Raw genomic sequence first — 16,677 nt, forward strand, 5'->3', positions numbered from 1 at the left:
AGAAGTGGACACGAGTCAGGATATCTGGAAGAACACCTGACCGGCCAGCAGGACCTGATGAGCCCGATCCAGGGCCGACGGCAAGGCATCATCGTCTCCCCAGACCTCCTGCAGGAGCTGCGCCACGTAGGTCATGATTTCAGTACCCTCTGCCCCGAGAGGAACCCCCCCGGATGCGGAGGTTGTTCCAGCGACTCCGATTTTCCAGATCCTCCTGCTTCAGTTGTAACTCAATATGTTGCTCCTCCAGGGTGGCCAAGCACTGCCAGAGTTGTTCTTGGTCCTCGGTGCGGGCATCTACGGTCTTCTCTAGCCCATCTATTCTTTTGCCAAGCTCTATGACCACCTTCTTAAGCTTCCGGACACAGGAGTAGACCTCAGTGCGTAGAGAGCCTATTTCATTTTTGAGCTCTGTCATAAAGGTGGCCATAAAAGCTTGTGTTACAAAAGAAAAAGGGAACCCAAAGGCCCTATGGTAGGGACCTTGGGTGAATCGGTAATTACAAACGACAGTGGTCCCTAGACAATATCAAATAGAAAGCAACTAGTCAACATATGATAGGTAGACAGTATGTTCTTTGTCCAGCCAGCCAGAGTGTATTTATAAATAGGCTTTGTAAAGAGGAATCATTTACAAATACAAGTGGAATGCAACCTGCATCCAAATCACAAACATGGACGTACAACAACATTTGTGGAAGAGGGGTGTTAAGGCAAGGGAGAGCAGTCTGTATTCAATACAGTTTGACAAACTTAATTTTCATGGGAGTACCATTGTACATTGTTATACACAACATTTAGCTACATATGGTACATGTAGTGTCGACGAAGTTTTGATCACTAGGGTGAAATACATGGGATCATCTTCAGGACAGTAAAATTAAACATGCCTGCGTACAAACAATAGCATTCTGTTTGTCTAACCTTGGTATATTTAAGGCAAAATTACAGGTGAAGGAAGGAAATGATAATAAGGGGGGAAAATAGATAAAAATTAAAAGGCACATTAGAGCATTTTAAGGGCAGACCATACAATTAAAAGCACTAAGTATGGGTGAATTTTGCGGATCCGCGGTCCACGAATTCGCGCGAAATGGCAAAAAAATCCGCGGAATCGTGGATTTTCCCGCGAACTCGCAGATTTTTTTGCCATTTGCAATAATGTGTTGTCGTGTACCCTAGTGTGTGTGTGTGGCGGGGCCAAACGGGCGGGGCTTCCATGCGAGTTCACATGCCTCTTGTTTATAAAGGGTCAGAGACCGATCAGAGAAGCAGATGAGAAGGATGCAGCCTCCTGGTGACAGGAAGTACATGGGGATTGCGCTCGAGAAACTCATGGATGCAAAGACCTCAATCAAGGATTACATCAAATTGTAGGCGGTAGATATGGGGAGGAAGCACTGCTGCCTAGTCTCGACCATGCTCACTAGTTGTTTGGGCAGATTATATTGCGTGACTGAATTTGAGCTTCAACTCGGGCACTTGCTTAATGTATATCTGTAAGTGCTTCTTTTTTTTTTTTCTTAAGAGTATTTTCATAACATTTTAATAATATAGAATTGAAAAATATCCTCTTACTCAGCCTACTACCCCTGTGAGTATTTCATGACCAATTAATGGAAATATTTCTAGGACCATGCTGGACACCATTTGCCTAGCTGCATCACATATCAATACATACAAAATAAATATGAGTGGCAAAATCCAGTCCCAGTGTTTCAGGCAGCAAGTACTTGATCCTTAAACGTAATGTTGGCCTCACAAACAATTGAAAGGTTGGCCTTTTATGTAGATTTTATTTGTTTTGCGTCTTTTGGAGGAATTATTTTGACATCAAAAGGGATAAAGAATTCCAGGAGCGATTTGGTATCTTTCAGTTCTAGGGTGTACTCCTCTGCGATCTTCTCAGCAGACCATGTCTCAGGCAGACGCTTATGATTGCTGAGGACTGTGAGGGCTTCTATTATAGATAGCTTTCCTTTTGGAATGTCCTCAATAGCTAGAATGTTAACGTGGTCGTGCTTGAAGGTCTGCTTTGGAAGTCTGCGCTCCTCCTATTGATTACGGACAACATCTTTTCTTGCCTGGACAGGTGTGGGGTCTGTAGAATCAACATAAACCTCTCTTAATAACGACAGAAGGTGATCATCCTTTTTGTAAGCTTTCTTTCGTACTGCAGCATATTGAATGCGTAACTCATGTGGTGTTGAAGGGTGAAGAGGAGCCGCTTTCGGCTTATCTTGGCTGACCACCCTGTGAGCCCTGCTTTCCACGTTAAAATTTCTGAAAGCGCGAGCAACCAAACCGCCCATTGTTTCTCAAAGCATAGCCAGTCAAGCCAAGGGTAAGTGTCAGCGCCGGGAAAGAAGAAGATCAGCAAAGAAACGGACGGATAGCACGGAGTTCAGCAGTGCCCGTTTTCATTCTACACGCTCCCATTCCATCATGGCGACCACACAGCATCTGTAAGTTTTTTATTTTTTTATTTATTCATTTATTTATTTATTCAATAGATGGTGGCATCTTCGTGGATAAATGTGCAGGCAGGACTCACTCTGGCACAATGCTCCTGTCACAAAAAATAAACCTCAACAGGAAGCACATCTGTAAGTGCTTTCTGTTGAGGTTTATTTTTTGTGACAGGAGCATTGTGCCAGAGTGAGTCCTGCCTGCACATTTATCCATGAAGATGCCACCATCTACTGAAAAAAAAGATTTTTGCGATTCGCGGATCGCGAAATTGCCAAAAATCAGCAGATTTCGCCAGCGGAATGGATTTTGCACCCACCACTTAAAAGGAGTCTGAATCAGTCAATGCACTGTGTCCTTTTTGAAAGTGGAGGTACAAAGACAGATAAGCCTTAACAACAATCAATCTTGAGTATCAGAGTCCAACATAGAGAGTGCAGGAGAAGAGGTTAGATGAGCTTCCATCCGTGAGAATGTAACACTATTTTTCATAAGTGAGATGGTGCATTTCAGCCTCAAAGACAGCAATTTCCTCAAATGGAACATTGCTAGCCCCAGGATCTAAAGCAGGATTTAGTAGAGTTTGAGTCAGTCTTTTATTAACTATCATGACCAACATAATGTGATCCATATTACTTCTTTCTTGACAGAAATTGTATTCATTCAAGACAAAAAATGCTACAAGGGACTTATTTCTAAGTTATTTTGTACGATTTGTTGAGTTGTACCAAAGTAACACACTCAGTAGTATCCACGGGATAACAATCTTACTCAACAATTGTAAATAAATGAATGGAAGGTTGCTTGAAGCGTGATTATGTCCTGAGACTTAAACAATTGGACTGTTAGCCCCCTAGCCGTGGTATTTATTTAACGTATTCAAACAGACATTCAAGGTGACAAGTCTATTATATCAATTAATTTTAGTCCAATTTTCTGTTTAAATACCTGTCTGTTGAGCTATAATCAATATGTGAGCCCATGCAGTAGATGATTCTTATATAGATGATTGTATCGAATGCTCTTTTAGGCTACCATACTGTTATCTATTTTTGTGTATCAATTGCCCGACTCAAATAAGTTACTACTAATTGATTTGTAGATAAACTTTGACTAGAATGAATCTTTACAAAGATTTAGCAAAATAAGTTGTTTCATCTTTTAAACAGAACTTTCCATGAGGTATGAGAAAAAATATGTTTCGCTCATTTTTTATCTATCAATTGCCTAATTCAAATAAGTTACTACAAATTGATTTCTAGACAAACTTTGACTTGAATGAATCTTCACAAAGATTCAGCAAAATATGTTGTCTTGCTTTTTAAACAGAACTTTTCATGAGGTATGATGAAACAAATATGTCAAATACCCATTAAAATGAAATTTAGTCATATTGACTTATTGTTAGTTTTAAAATTACTTCGGAGGTATTACCAGGAAGGGGTTAATACCTTCTTGAGAATTCAATGTGTTATAATATACTTTCAGAGCTTTTATGGTTGTGAAATAATTTTAGTGATATTTTATTTACAATGCAAATTTATTGTTTTATATAGGGAGTTCTTTTCAGCATTTGAATAAACATCGTCCTGATGATGGTCTTATTGACGACTGCAGCAAAGACCGAAACGTCGACACCTCAACATCTCCTTTAATGTTTTTTGACACCAACTTACAACCACTTTTCATTGATTAATTTGAGTTGTTTGCTTTATTTACCAGGAGTTGATGCTTTGAGTTATGAACTATAGAGAAAACATTGTCCATCTTTGTTCATGACTTTTTTTGCTCCAATTGATTTGTTTGTATTTATCTCCCCAAAACGTTTTTGTAGTAAAAACTTTGTTTGAAATATAACCTTTTTGCTCTGTTTTCCTTCAACCTTCCATTAATTTATTTACAATTGTTGAGTAAGATTGTTATCCCGTGGATACTACTGAGTGTGTTACTTTGGTACAACTCAACAAATCGTACAAAATAACTTAGAAATAAGTCCCTTGTAGCATTTTTTGTCTTGAATCGTACAGTGCCAAGCCTACAAGGGTTGATTGGGTTTCCCCTGCCTATAACATTAGAAATTGTATTCAGGCACAGGCTTCCACTATAAAGTAGTGAGGACATTCCGATGCTATGAGCATCTTTTTAATGCCTAAAAGAATGATTGGGAGTTTTACTTACCACATACATTGGTAAAATGATGCAGTATACCTGAAGACTTCCTTTTTTTGTTTTTGCTTCAGTCTCGGCAATTCAGAGAAACTCTGCTGTAAAACACTGCCACTGCTGGTCATTCAGTATAATCTGCAGATGGAAAAGTCAACTGTTAGTACATTTAGGATAAGCAATACAAAAAGTTTTCATTTTTATGAAGGGTAACCAGATCAAAACTATGGCGTCTGTTTTATTGTGAAAATCAACAGCTCTATAAAAAAATGAAATCTTAATTTGTTTTTAACTTCCCATACTTCTCTGCATTCCCTTGCCTCATTTGCTATCACTCTATAAACAAATGCAGCAGGTACATTAGGACATAGATCTTTTTGCCAGCCAAGTGGCAGTGCAACCTTCTCACATCCTTTGTTTTAGGATATTGTACACCAGTAGGAATTAAGCCAGCTGATAAGTTGAGAGAGGAAGGGCTATGCTACAGTTAAAGGGAATAATAGAAACTATGAATAGCATCATTTCCATCTTCTCTTTAGCCAAATCCTACCAGTTCAGCAACGGTGAAGTTGAGAATCTTATGCTCAAACATCCATTCATACAAATGTATAAGTCTAAATAAAGTCCTAATTTCTTTCATCTTACCATCTCATCTTTCAGTTGGACATCCTGTCTACCCTGCAACTCATATCCTTACCAAGATAAATGTATCCTACTCGTTGTTAGGCAACAGAGTGGCTCTCATGTCAGACAACATCTTGCTTTACCATAATGATGTCAGCTGCTACGCAACAGAGTGGCCCTCTAGTCAGAAAGCATCTTGCTTTAGCTTTATGATGTCAGACTGCTAGGCAACAGAATGGCACCTCATGACAGACAACTTCTTGCTTTAGCTTTTTGATGTCAGACACCCCTGGACCAATTGTCCTTGTGGAAGGTGACCACACAGGAGGATGAGATATCAGAAGGTATGCAGTAGGTTACTATCTGTATTCATGACTGCCAGCCATGTAGGAGGGGGAATGGTAAAGGAATCTGAACCAGTCAAAACACTGTGTCCTTTTTGAAAGTGGTATGTCGGTACAAAGACAGATTATCCTTAACAACAATCCATCTTGAGTATCAGAGTCCAGCATACAGATTGCAGGAGAAGAGGTTAGATAAGCTCCCTTCCGTGAGAATGTAACACTATTTTTCATAAGTGAGATGATGCATTTCAGCCTCAAAGGCAGCAATTTCTTCGAATGGAACATTGCTAGCACCAGGTTCTAAAGCAGGTTTTAGTAGAGTTCGAGTCATTCAGTCTTTTATTAACTATCATGACCAACATAATGTGATCCATATTACTTCTTTCTTTACAGAAATTATATTCAGGCACAGGGTCCCACTATAAAGTAGTGAGGACATTCCGATGTTATGAACATCTTTTTAATGCCTAAAAAATGATTGGGAGTTTTACTTACCACATACATTGGTAAAATGATGCAGTATGCCTGAAGACTTCCTTTTTTTTGTTTTTGCTTCAGTCTCGGCAATTCAGAGAAACTCTGCTGTAAAACACTGCCACTGCTGGTCATTCAGTATAATCTGCAGATGGAAAAGTCAACTGTTAGTACATTTAGGATAAGCAATACAAAAAGGTTCGATTTTTATAAAGGGTAACCAGATCAATACTATGGCGTCTGTTTTATGGTGAAAATCAACAGCTCTATAAAAAAATCAAATCTCAATTTGTGTTTTTAACCTCCCATACTTCTCTGCATTCCCTTGCCTCATTTGCTAACACTCTGTAAACAAATGTAGGAGCTACATTAGGACATAGATCTTTTTGCCAGCCAAGTGGCAGCGCACCCTTCTCACTTCCTTTGTTTTAGGATATGGTACACCAGTAGGAATTAAGACAGCTGATAAGTTGAGAGAGGAAGGGTTATGCTACAGTTAAAGGGAATAATAGAAACTATGAATAGCATCATTTCCATCTTCTCTTTAGCCAAATCCTACCAGTTCAGCAACGGTGAAGTTGAGAATTGTATGCTCAAACTTCCGTTCATACAAATATATAAGTCTAAATAAAGTCCTAATTTCTTTCATCTTACCATCTCATCTTTCAGTTGGACATCTTGTCCACCCAGCAACTCATATCATTACCAAGATAAATGTATCCTACTCCTGGTCAGGCAACAGAGTGGCTCTCATGTCAGACAGCATCTTTCTTTACCTTAATGATGCCAGCTGCTACGCAACAGAGTGGCCCTCTAGTCATAAAGCATCTTGCTTTGGCTTTATGTCAGACTGCTAGGCAACAGAATAGCGCCTCATGTCAGACAACTTTTTGCTTTAGCTTTATGATGTCAGACACCACTGGACTAATTGTCCTTGTGGAAGCTGACCACACAGGAGGATGAGATATCAGAAGTTATGCAGTTGGTTACTATCTGTATTCATGGCTGCCCGTCACGTAGGAGGGGGAATGGTAAAGGCATCTGAACCAGTCAAAGCACTGTGTCCTTTTTGAAAGTGGGATGGAGGTACAAAGACAGATTATCATTAACAACAATCCATCTCAAGTATCAGAGTCCAACATACAGAGTGCAGTAGAAGAGGTTAGATAAGCTTCCTTCCGTGAGAATGTAACAATATTTTTCATAAGTGAGATGGTGCATTTCAGCCTCTGGAGAACCTGACCTTATGGTCCAGGCAGCACAGGGCACACCTAAGATCTCAGGGTTCACCTGCTTTGGCTGACAGAGACACGTGACACTCTGTTGGGCGTAGAAAAGCTGATTTATTAGCTGCAGCTAAGCACAGTGGTCCTGTAGGTACACCAGCTGGTAGGTTATCAGGAGACTGCCACTTCAATCTGTGGCTCATAGTCTCTTATATTACATATGTTTACAATGCCAACTCCCAAAACATGCAAAACTGACAAATATTGATATAGCTTGTTTTCAAACTATTCCTATTATCCGTGCCCACATTAATATTAAAAAGTTCAGTTATGCACTTTGACATATTCAATTTAAACTCTTCATCAAGACAATTTCCTATCAAAAGTGAAAATTCTTGCTTCTGAGGCTCTTGTGCAGTCCGGTATAGTTAAAACAAGGGGCGCATGATCTGACGTTACTTTAGGAAATATTTCAACATATGCTTCAGCCAACAACGATGGAGGAGCAAATAAATAAAAGCGAGCCATTTTTTTAAGTGGGTACGAGTAGTATGTATAGCTAGGTAATGCTGCTTTCAGATTACTCCATACATCTACCAGACCGTGATCATTTACCAAATTGTATAAAGCCCAAAAAACCTTTGGTTTACGGCCAACATATTTCTCAGGTCCACTAGTGAGTTCTGTACTTTTTAAATTAATATTAAAATCTCCACATATTATTACTGGTGTTATCCAAGTTGCTACTTCCATATTTAAATCTATTAAAGTTTCTGGTTCGTATAAATTTGACCCATAAATTGAGCACAACGTTAAATGAATAGATTTGATTTTTATCTCGGCTATAGCCTACCTGCCCCATTTATCCGTTAAGCTACGAATTAATGTACACACTCTTGGTTTTGCTAAAATCATAACTCCCCTAATCATTGTGGTCTGTTGTGATGCACAAAGCAATGAATATCCCAGGTCTTCTAAGACTGAGCGATTGCCCCATGGAAGATGTGTCTCTTGGAGACATACAATGTCTGATTGAATATACCGAAGCTCAGAAGCTACCTTGTATCTTTTTTTCACATTATTGAGGCCGGACACATTTAAAGAGCATATTTTAATGTTATAAGCCATTCAAAAGTATATTCATCGTAATCCAACATCCTAGGGTGCAAATTTTTCTAATAACCAAATATATCCTTATAATCATAAGCATAATCTTACCACAAAGATTTTCCTCCCTGATCTGTGTCTTGTCCCTCACCAGGTTTTTTACCCCTTTTACCCCACCAAGTTCCCGTCCCCTTCACCACTCAGGTACCCTGGGTACCCCTCCCTCCTACTGCCCTCCCCCTCCCTTTTACCGAGGCTTTAGGACTAATAGTCCTTGGATGTGAAGCCTCCCACACCTCCAGCCTACCCCCACAAAGATACCATTCTACAAATGATCATCTGTTTACTGATACACGTGAGAAAACGTGAGAAAACAACCTCTATTAAACCCCGATTACCACTAGACAGCTTTTAATTATAATATCGTGCTGCATCCACCCTATTCAACTCTACTCCTTATAAGGCTTGTAAATATTCTTTTGCAGCCTTTATATTCATAAAGTAATGAGAATTTTCCTTATAAATGACTGAGTTTAGCCGGGTTCATTATATAGGCTTGCACGCCCTTACTCTGGAACTGTGTGACCAGCTGGCGTAACTGCCATCTATTATCCATAGTGTATTTGGAGAAGTCAGGTGTTGCAAAAAACTCAAAGCCCTCACCCTTTCTTTTCTTGTTGGGGCGTGTATTCATATATACATCCTCCCTAGCTAAAAAGCTATTAAAGGCTACCAAAATGGGCCGACGCCTAGTCTCAGCCGCCCCAACCTGTAGCCGGATATTGAATGGGAATCTATGTGCCCGCTCTATTTATCTTTCCCAATCCCATTTGGTGATCTCGGGGAAGGCCTGTTAAAATAGTTGCACAAAAAATCTTCGCGGATCTTGTCCCTCTTTCCCCTCTAGAATCTGAAAAATAATTCTCAGATTATTGCGATGAGCACGATTTTCAAAATCAGCTAACTTCCACTCAACAGTTCTGTGGTGGTTTTCTGTTGTACCAGCTGATCCTCAATATTGGAAACTCGTGTTTCAATTTCCACAACTCTCTCCCCAAAATCAGTTTGATACTTCGCCAACCGCCTTATTGAATTATGGAGCCTACGGCAAGAATTTTATATCCTCAGGCTCTCCTGCTCCGTTTTATCCATATGCGAGAGGATAGTTTGGTAGATAGTATGGAGAGTAATGTCATTCTCTCTAATTGGTACGTTACTGCCACTATTTGTTGCTAATAATACTTCACTATCTCCCCCCCTCTCATCCAATGATTGACCTCTTTCACGTATAGTAGTGGGGCTTACTTCTCCCAAATCAACAGAGTCCTCTATTTCACCATCACTCTCATCTACCAAGCTCATTTGCTTTGAGTACTGTGCTGTTAAGTCCTCACAAGATGAAATTGAGCCTTTAGACACCGAGTAAAAATCACTGGATTCGCCTTCAACTGCAGGGCGTCCTTCAGGCAAAGCTTGTGTTAACATTAAGTCAGGCGGTTGACTTAGTGAAAAACTCCGAGAAAGGTCACAATTTCCTCCTTCAGCTCCATCTTCCTGAATCACGGCAGTCATAGACTCTGAATGTTTCCCAGAAACTGCTATAAAGCATGCTTCAGGGGGGGGAAGTGGTGAGTTACGGTAATTATAGACAGAAGAAAATAAGGGGGGAAATGCAAGATTTATACACGGCATTAAAAACTGTGGAGGAGAATTTACTAAGGGGAATTCAAAAAACGGACAATCAACGGAATATAGCAGACGTGGAGGAGAAGGTAGCTAGATGTCGAGGCAAGATAACGGGGGTATGGAGCCAAGATAATGCAAGAAAATACTTGGTACATAAACGACATATGCATGAGTACGATGAGGCGATTGGAAGATCACTTGCCTTAAAATTAAATATGCAATCAACCTCTAGATCTATAACTATAATGCAAGATCAACAGGGTAAATTACAACAGGACCCAGATAAGATTCTTGATGTATTTCATCAATATTATACGGAATTGTATACGGGTCAAAAAATAGATAGCAACAATAGATTTGATCTAGGGGAGTTTGTACAGCTATCTGATATGGAAAAGGAATGGCTGGATAGTCCAATTACTTTGGATGAATTAGAACTTGCTGTGAAAAACTTGGCGAATGGTAAGGCTGCCGGACCTGATTACATTCCAGGGGAGGTGTATAAATTATTTTTTGATCAATTAAAACATATCATGCTTGATACTGTGAGAGCTGCACAATGGGGTAAAGCCCCAAAGTCCTGGGATGAGGCGATGATTGTTGTGTTTAATAAAAAAGGAAAACCCCCTGAAATCCCGGGATCTTATAGACCAATTTCTTTGCTCAATTGCGATAGCAAAGTATATTCAAAGATATTGGCTAATCGGATTTCAAAAGTTATAACTCCCATAGACTCTCTAGTCCAACACGGATTCATTCCTAACCGAGGTGCTGTGACGCACATAAATAAAGGTATTACTCTGCTGGATATAGCTCAGGCCTAAAAATGTGCTCTAGCATTAATATTACTCGACGCTGAGAAAGCTTTTGATCGTGTAGAATGGCAATACTTATGGGAGGTTATGAGACGGTCTGGGTTTGGTGATTCTTTTTTGACTGCTATACACTGCCCCAATTGCAAGAATTGCTGCTATGGGACGGAAATCTAATATCATTAGAATTACTAGAGGGACAAGACAGGGGTGTCCCTGTTCGCCACTTTTGTTTGCCTTATTTATTAATCCCTTTTTGAAGAGATTATCTAACAATCCCTCAATTAAGCCATTTGTCGCGCAAAACATAGAGCACACTGTATTTGCGTATGCGGATGACGTGGCGGTTGTGACAACTAAACCAGCGGAGGCATTATTGGAGATTGAGTAATTGGCCTCAGCATTGGGAGCTAAATCTGGCTACAAACTAAACTCTGGGAAGACCCAAGTTCTATGTACTGAGAATCTGCGATTTTGCGATGTGAGAGTGGTTTCGGAAGTTACATATCTTGGTATCATAATTAAAACATCTATGAAAGACATTGTAGAGGCCAATTGGAGTAATACGTTTCGACATATTCAGCAGTCATTAGACAGGTGGGGGCGATTGCAACTGTCAATTATAGGAAGAGGAAATGTAATCAAGATGAGTATTTTGTCAAAAGCTCTTTATATGTTTAGAGCTATACCTCTTGAGATTTCATCCCAATATATACAACAGCTACAATCAGCATGCACTAAATTTATATGGTCTCCAGGGAAACCTCGGAGGGCAATGAGATGGATGGCTCTTCCGGTTGAAAGAGGGGGTCAGGCAATCCCTGACTTTTTGTTATAATACTATGTATGCGTTTTGCAAAGATTTCGTGTGTTATTAACGGGGGAACCAGTAGAGGATATGACTGAAGCACCTTCTATATTTTACTTAATGTTGGGAATACACGCCAGACGTAGTCTGTTTAAAGAGTTGGAGGGTAATTAATACAAGAGAACTCGGTATAAAGGTACTGGGAGCAGCCTTTAAGGTATGGAGAAGGATAACTAAAATGATTAATATCGGGAAAGTATCCTATTACACGCCTTTTAATGCAGATAAAATATTACCTTCCGTTTTCATGACCGGGTGGTGCTGGACTGGATACATCGAGGGATAACAGAAATAGGGGATTTGTTTGATTTAGATGCAACAGTAGTTACTTTTGAAAGGCTGACTTTAAAGTATCTTCTGACTAAATCGGCTTTTTTTAAAAATATCTTCAGTTAAGAGATTTTATTAACAGAAGACCTGTTAGCGGTGAGACTAATTTGGTGGTAGAGGTGATATAGAACTGATGACTTCCACAAATTTAATGTGTATTGGCAGAATCAGCTGGGGGAATCTTCTTTATTAATAGAAGACGCAATTGATTTGTATAAGGAAGCTTTTCCTTCGGCTAATTTGAAAGCCCAATTTTTTAAAACTACTTTTCGGTTATACTACACACCAGAGTGTATGAGGAAGTGGGGATCACAATATGATGGGAAATGTTTCCGATGTAGAGCTAACAATGCAGATAGCACTCACATATTTTATGAATGCTGTAAGCTGCGTGACTTTTTGATCCACATTGAAAACTTCCTTTTTATGATTACAAAACTCACTGTAAAGATTTCTCCAGCTATGATGCTTCTAGGTATAAGTGAAAATGTAAAACAGGATACTGATTTATTTAGATTTAAATATTTGATATTTGTTGCAATGACGATTGCTCGCCTATGCATCGCTTCTGAGTGGCTACAAGAAGAACCTCCCGCATTTGAACACTGGAGGGCGAAGCTGTATCATACTTATGAATTGGAATGGAGTCTGTATTCTTTGAAGGGGGTTAAAAAACGGAGATTGGGAATATTAATTTGGGGTGCAATTCAAGAATATTTGGAGAATTGAAATGCTATCTGTTAAAAATGTTTGTATCAGATATATATATATTGCTGTTTATTATGAATCTGTTGATTTATGTTATGATGACTTGTCCCTACGGGGGAACAATAAAAAAAAAAGAAAACAAGCTATCGAATGTTTAAAACACACCCTCCTTTCAGACCCTGTGTGTTCTCCCTCCCATAAGTTAATCAACACTAGCATCCGTAATTCAATTTGCAGGTGGTGGTACATGTTGGATACTTCAAAGAAACAGTCAATGTAACAGGAGAACACACGAAGAGAATAGTGAAGGTCAGTTAAACAAGATAAAGTCAAAAAGAATGGTGGAACCCAAACAGTGGAGTAAGACATGGATTAATCAGTCTAGACATGGATTTACTAAACTTGGGAGACCCTGACATCGGTTTTGTAAACATAGGCAGAAGTTACTTTTTAATCGGGAAGGACACGTAGCAGCTGTAAAAGCAAAAACATTGCGTTCACCATGTCCGCCGTGCTGCCTGAGTGAGGCAACGCAAAATGGCGGTTACACATAAAATGGCAGCTAGATACAAAGCGAAGTCGAAAACCACGTAACCTCAGACCCTCCTTTTGCCATACTCGGGCAAAGCACAGGAGACTCATAATAATCTGAGTCGATATCGATGGTCATGAGGTCATTAAGGTGTTGTTGTAACATCATTTTAATGTTCTCCGTTTCCGGTGTAACTGGCTTAGAGACACACACAGTGGCACAAAGTCCGCAAATAGCTGGACCACACTGTAAACAAGGACAGCAAGAAAAGATGATAGCTAGAATCGCTCCAAGGAAAGTTAACACTTTCCAACCCCAAGTGGACAGTAATCCCCAAAACCATCCCATCACAGACCAATCTCCAGTGTCCTGATGAATGGACTCGGAGATGACGTGTAGCTTCGAGATGGCTTGGTATACTGTAGGGGCATTATCTGAAATGTAAACGCAGCAACTAGACCCAATCAGTTTACAGACTCCGCCTCTATCTGCCAAGACAATGTCCAAAACCATTAGGTTCTGCAAAGTCATAAGGCGATCTGCTTGAAGTTCAGCTGTCAAATTAGTCAATGCTCCAGAAGTTATATTTATGGTAGCGTCGACCACACGAACTAAACGTCTGATGTTTCTAATATTTGCAATTGGACCCCAAAAAGGAAGAAATCCTTTGAGAAAATCTCCTCCCTCTTGTATGGCTGTGTCTTCCGCATTAATAACCCCTCTACTAAATCTTTTTCTATGGTGATCCGCAGGAGCGGTGTATGTTGGGAGAAGAAGAAAAGCTATATAGCATGTTCCCGAGAAATGTGTGGGAAGCCATGTATAAGCTTTATCAGGACAGATAAAGTATGTACCTTGAGATGGCACCAACGTTGAAGGAGTCAAGGGGGTATAGACATTTGTGTGTGAGCAATTACTCCTCTCTTGCTTAATTTTGGTATTCTGGCCATTTATTTGCAAACATAGATGACCTCTCTGGGGTAAAACCCAAATTGGTGGTCTCTTCTGCTTAATTTTATCAGTAAAACAAGTGATATACCGAGTCACGTTACATCCATCATATGCTTTCTTCTCATCTTTGGGAATCTTAATGATATCAGCTATTTTTGCCATTGTCACTATTCCCTTTATCAAAGAGCTATGACTAAAATCCACTCCACCATTATAGGACCCACCAGGAGGATATTGAAGTAAGTTCTGGTATGCATTAGAGAACATAGCAAGGTAAGCCCAAGCAGAACCTTCATATGTGAATGGAAGGACTAAATACGGCATCCTTCTTTCAGTGTTATGTGGTATGAGTCCACAGACCCAACAATCAGTGGTATTGACAACCAATTGATGCTGATGTGATAAATTAGTTATTAAAATACTCCATTCTTCTCATCTGCTCATGGTCTGGGAGTGCATAGAATTTATGCAAGGAGATAGTAGTAGAGGAAATCAAAGAAGTAGAAGTAGGAACAGAGGTTGGCTGCATACTGTGTACGATCCATCCTACACATGCTAATAAACCACATAAACATACTAAAATACATAAGACTACGCCACAACTACTAAATATTAATTTCTTATAATGATTTATTTTCATTATTCTGACATTTTCTTTTCCTGCACTATCCATTACTCTAAAGGCGTTGCTCACAATAATCTTCCTTAATCACCTGGCTGTGATTGTTAGCCGTCCTATGACACTGCAAGTCCTGTTGACCTAGTCACTATTCAGGTCACAGACTAAGACTCCTACCGTGACCCTGCAACTTGATGGATATTGGAAAAGAAATGGTTCGCTTTTTAACAAAAGACAAAATTATAAAGCACAAAAGTTAACAATTCTTCGGCAACCTTTCTCTCAGGTTGTATCATGCCTTGCCAGGTATCGTTTGGTCCTTGAATAGTGTCTCTGGATTTAATGTGTTCAGTCGTAGGTGTGGAGGTACAGCTCCCTCAAAACATCATCGTCCTCTTTCTCACAACCAGTCCAATCCAAGCGTGCACTGCTGAACGGAATGAATTGGGGTACCTTCTCACATTCGCTATCACCAATGTCTTCTCGGACCCACTGGTCATAAGGTAAAGGCAATGGTACCCTTTTGCAGTGCACGCCATGTATCCAGTTTCGTTTGCCGACAACCTTCACTGCTGTACAGGTGACTAACAGGACTTGCCTCGGCGGCCCCCAACGAGGTTCCAGGTACTTTTTCCTCTGGAAGTTTTTCAGACACACCCAGTGACCAGGACGAATGGAGTGTCCAGGATCTGAAGAGGCCACCTGCAAGGCATTTTGGACCTGCTGACGAATAACACGTAATTTAGTGGTGAGGTCATGCAAATAGTCAACCAACAATGGATACGGAATATCGGAATACTTTTTGGGGCGAGGGACTCCCCAGACATTTGCAGGGCACCCAAAAACAATCTCATAAGGGCTAAGCCCCAAACGAGGATGTACAGTTCTTGTTGAAAGAAGTGCTAAAGGCAAAGCATCAGGCCAAGAAAGGCCTGTACTATTCTGAATCTTTGCCAACTTAAGTTTGAGAGTGCCATTATAACACTCTACCAAACCTGCTGACTGAGGATGGTTTGCAGCATGGAATTTTTGCCTAATTCCAAGACCCACAATACTTTCTGCATAATCTGACCTCCAAATTCACTCCCATTGTCACTCCAGACAATGCGCGGCAAACCAAACCTCGGTAAAAAATCCTTTAAGAGAACTTTAGCAGTAGACAAAGCAGTATTGTCCTTTAGGGGGTAGGCCTCTATCCATCTGGAAAAGGCACAAACCACCACCAGGACATAGTTTAGATTATTACAACATTCCATATTAATGTAATCTATTTGCGGTACCTCAAAAGGATACATTGGGGGAGCAAAGTGACCTGCTGGAGTTGGGGTTCCCTTTCCTGGATTATGCATCAAGCAAACAATGCAATGCTTCACTACATTTTCTGCACATTTAGGAATATTTTCGTTCTGCCATACTGGAGCTAGAAGTTTACATATGCCCCTTGCATTGATATGAGCTGGTCCATTAGCCATAGTAACCACATGTAATAAAAATCTGATAACAACCAACGCTGATGCTCTGACAATTCCGTCCAACATCCCATTGTATCTAACATTCCCGTACTTTCTTTCCACGTACTCAATTATTTCTCAGTTGCTTTCTTCTGAATCATTTTCACACTTTCCACCGTGTCTTCACACATACCAGCATCTGGGACCCAACTTGCCAGTCCTGCAACATACATGCGAATCTCAACATCTGTGCCGTTTCCCTCGCTATTTCATCCGCAAATGCATTTCCTCGACCCACATCATCAATGATCTT

At 40.1% G+C, this 16,677-nt stretch overlaps 1 pseudogene; it reads right to left on the reverse strand.

The window, feature by feature from the left end:
• Positions 1-1,617: 1,617 nt before the first annotated feature.
• On the reverse strand, positions 1,618-2,431 carry LOC147683585 (NADH dehydrogenase [ubiquinone] 1 alpha subcomplex assembly factor 4-like; annotated as a pseudogene).
• Positions 2,432-16,677: the final 14,246 nt, after the last annotated feature.

This window comes from Lissotriton vulgaris, chromosome 11 (assembly GCF_964263255.1).
Source record: "Lissotriton vulgaris chromosome 11, aLisVul1.2, whole genome shotgun sequence".
NCBI classification, from domain to species: domain Eukaryota; kingdom Metazoa; phylum Chordata; class Amphibia; order Caudata; family Salamandridae; genus Lissotriton; species Lissotriton vulgaris.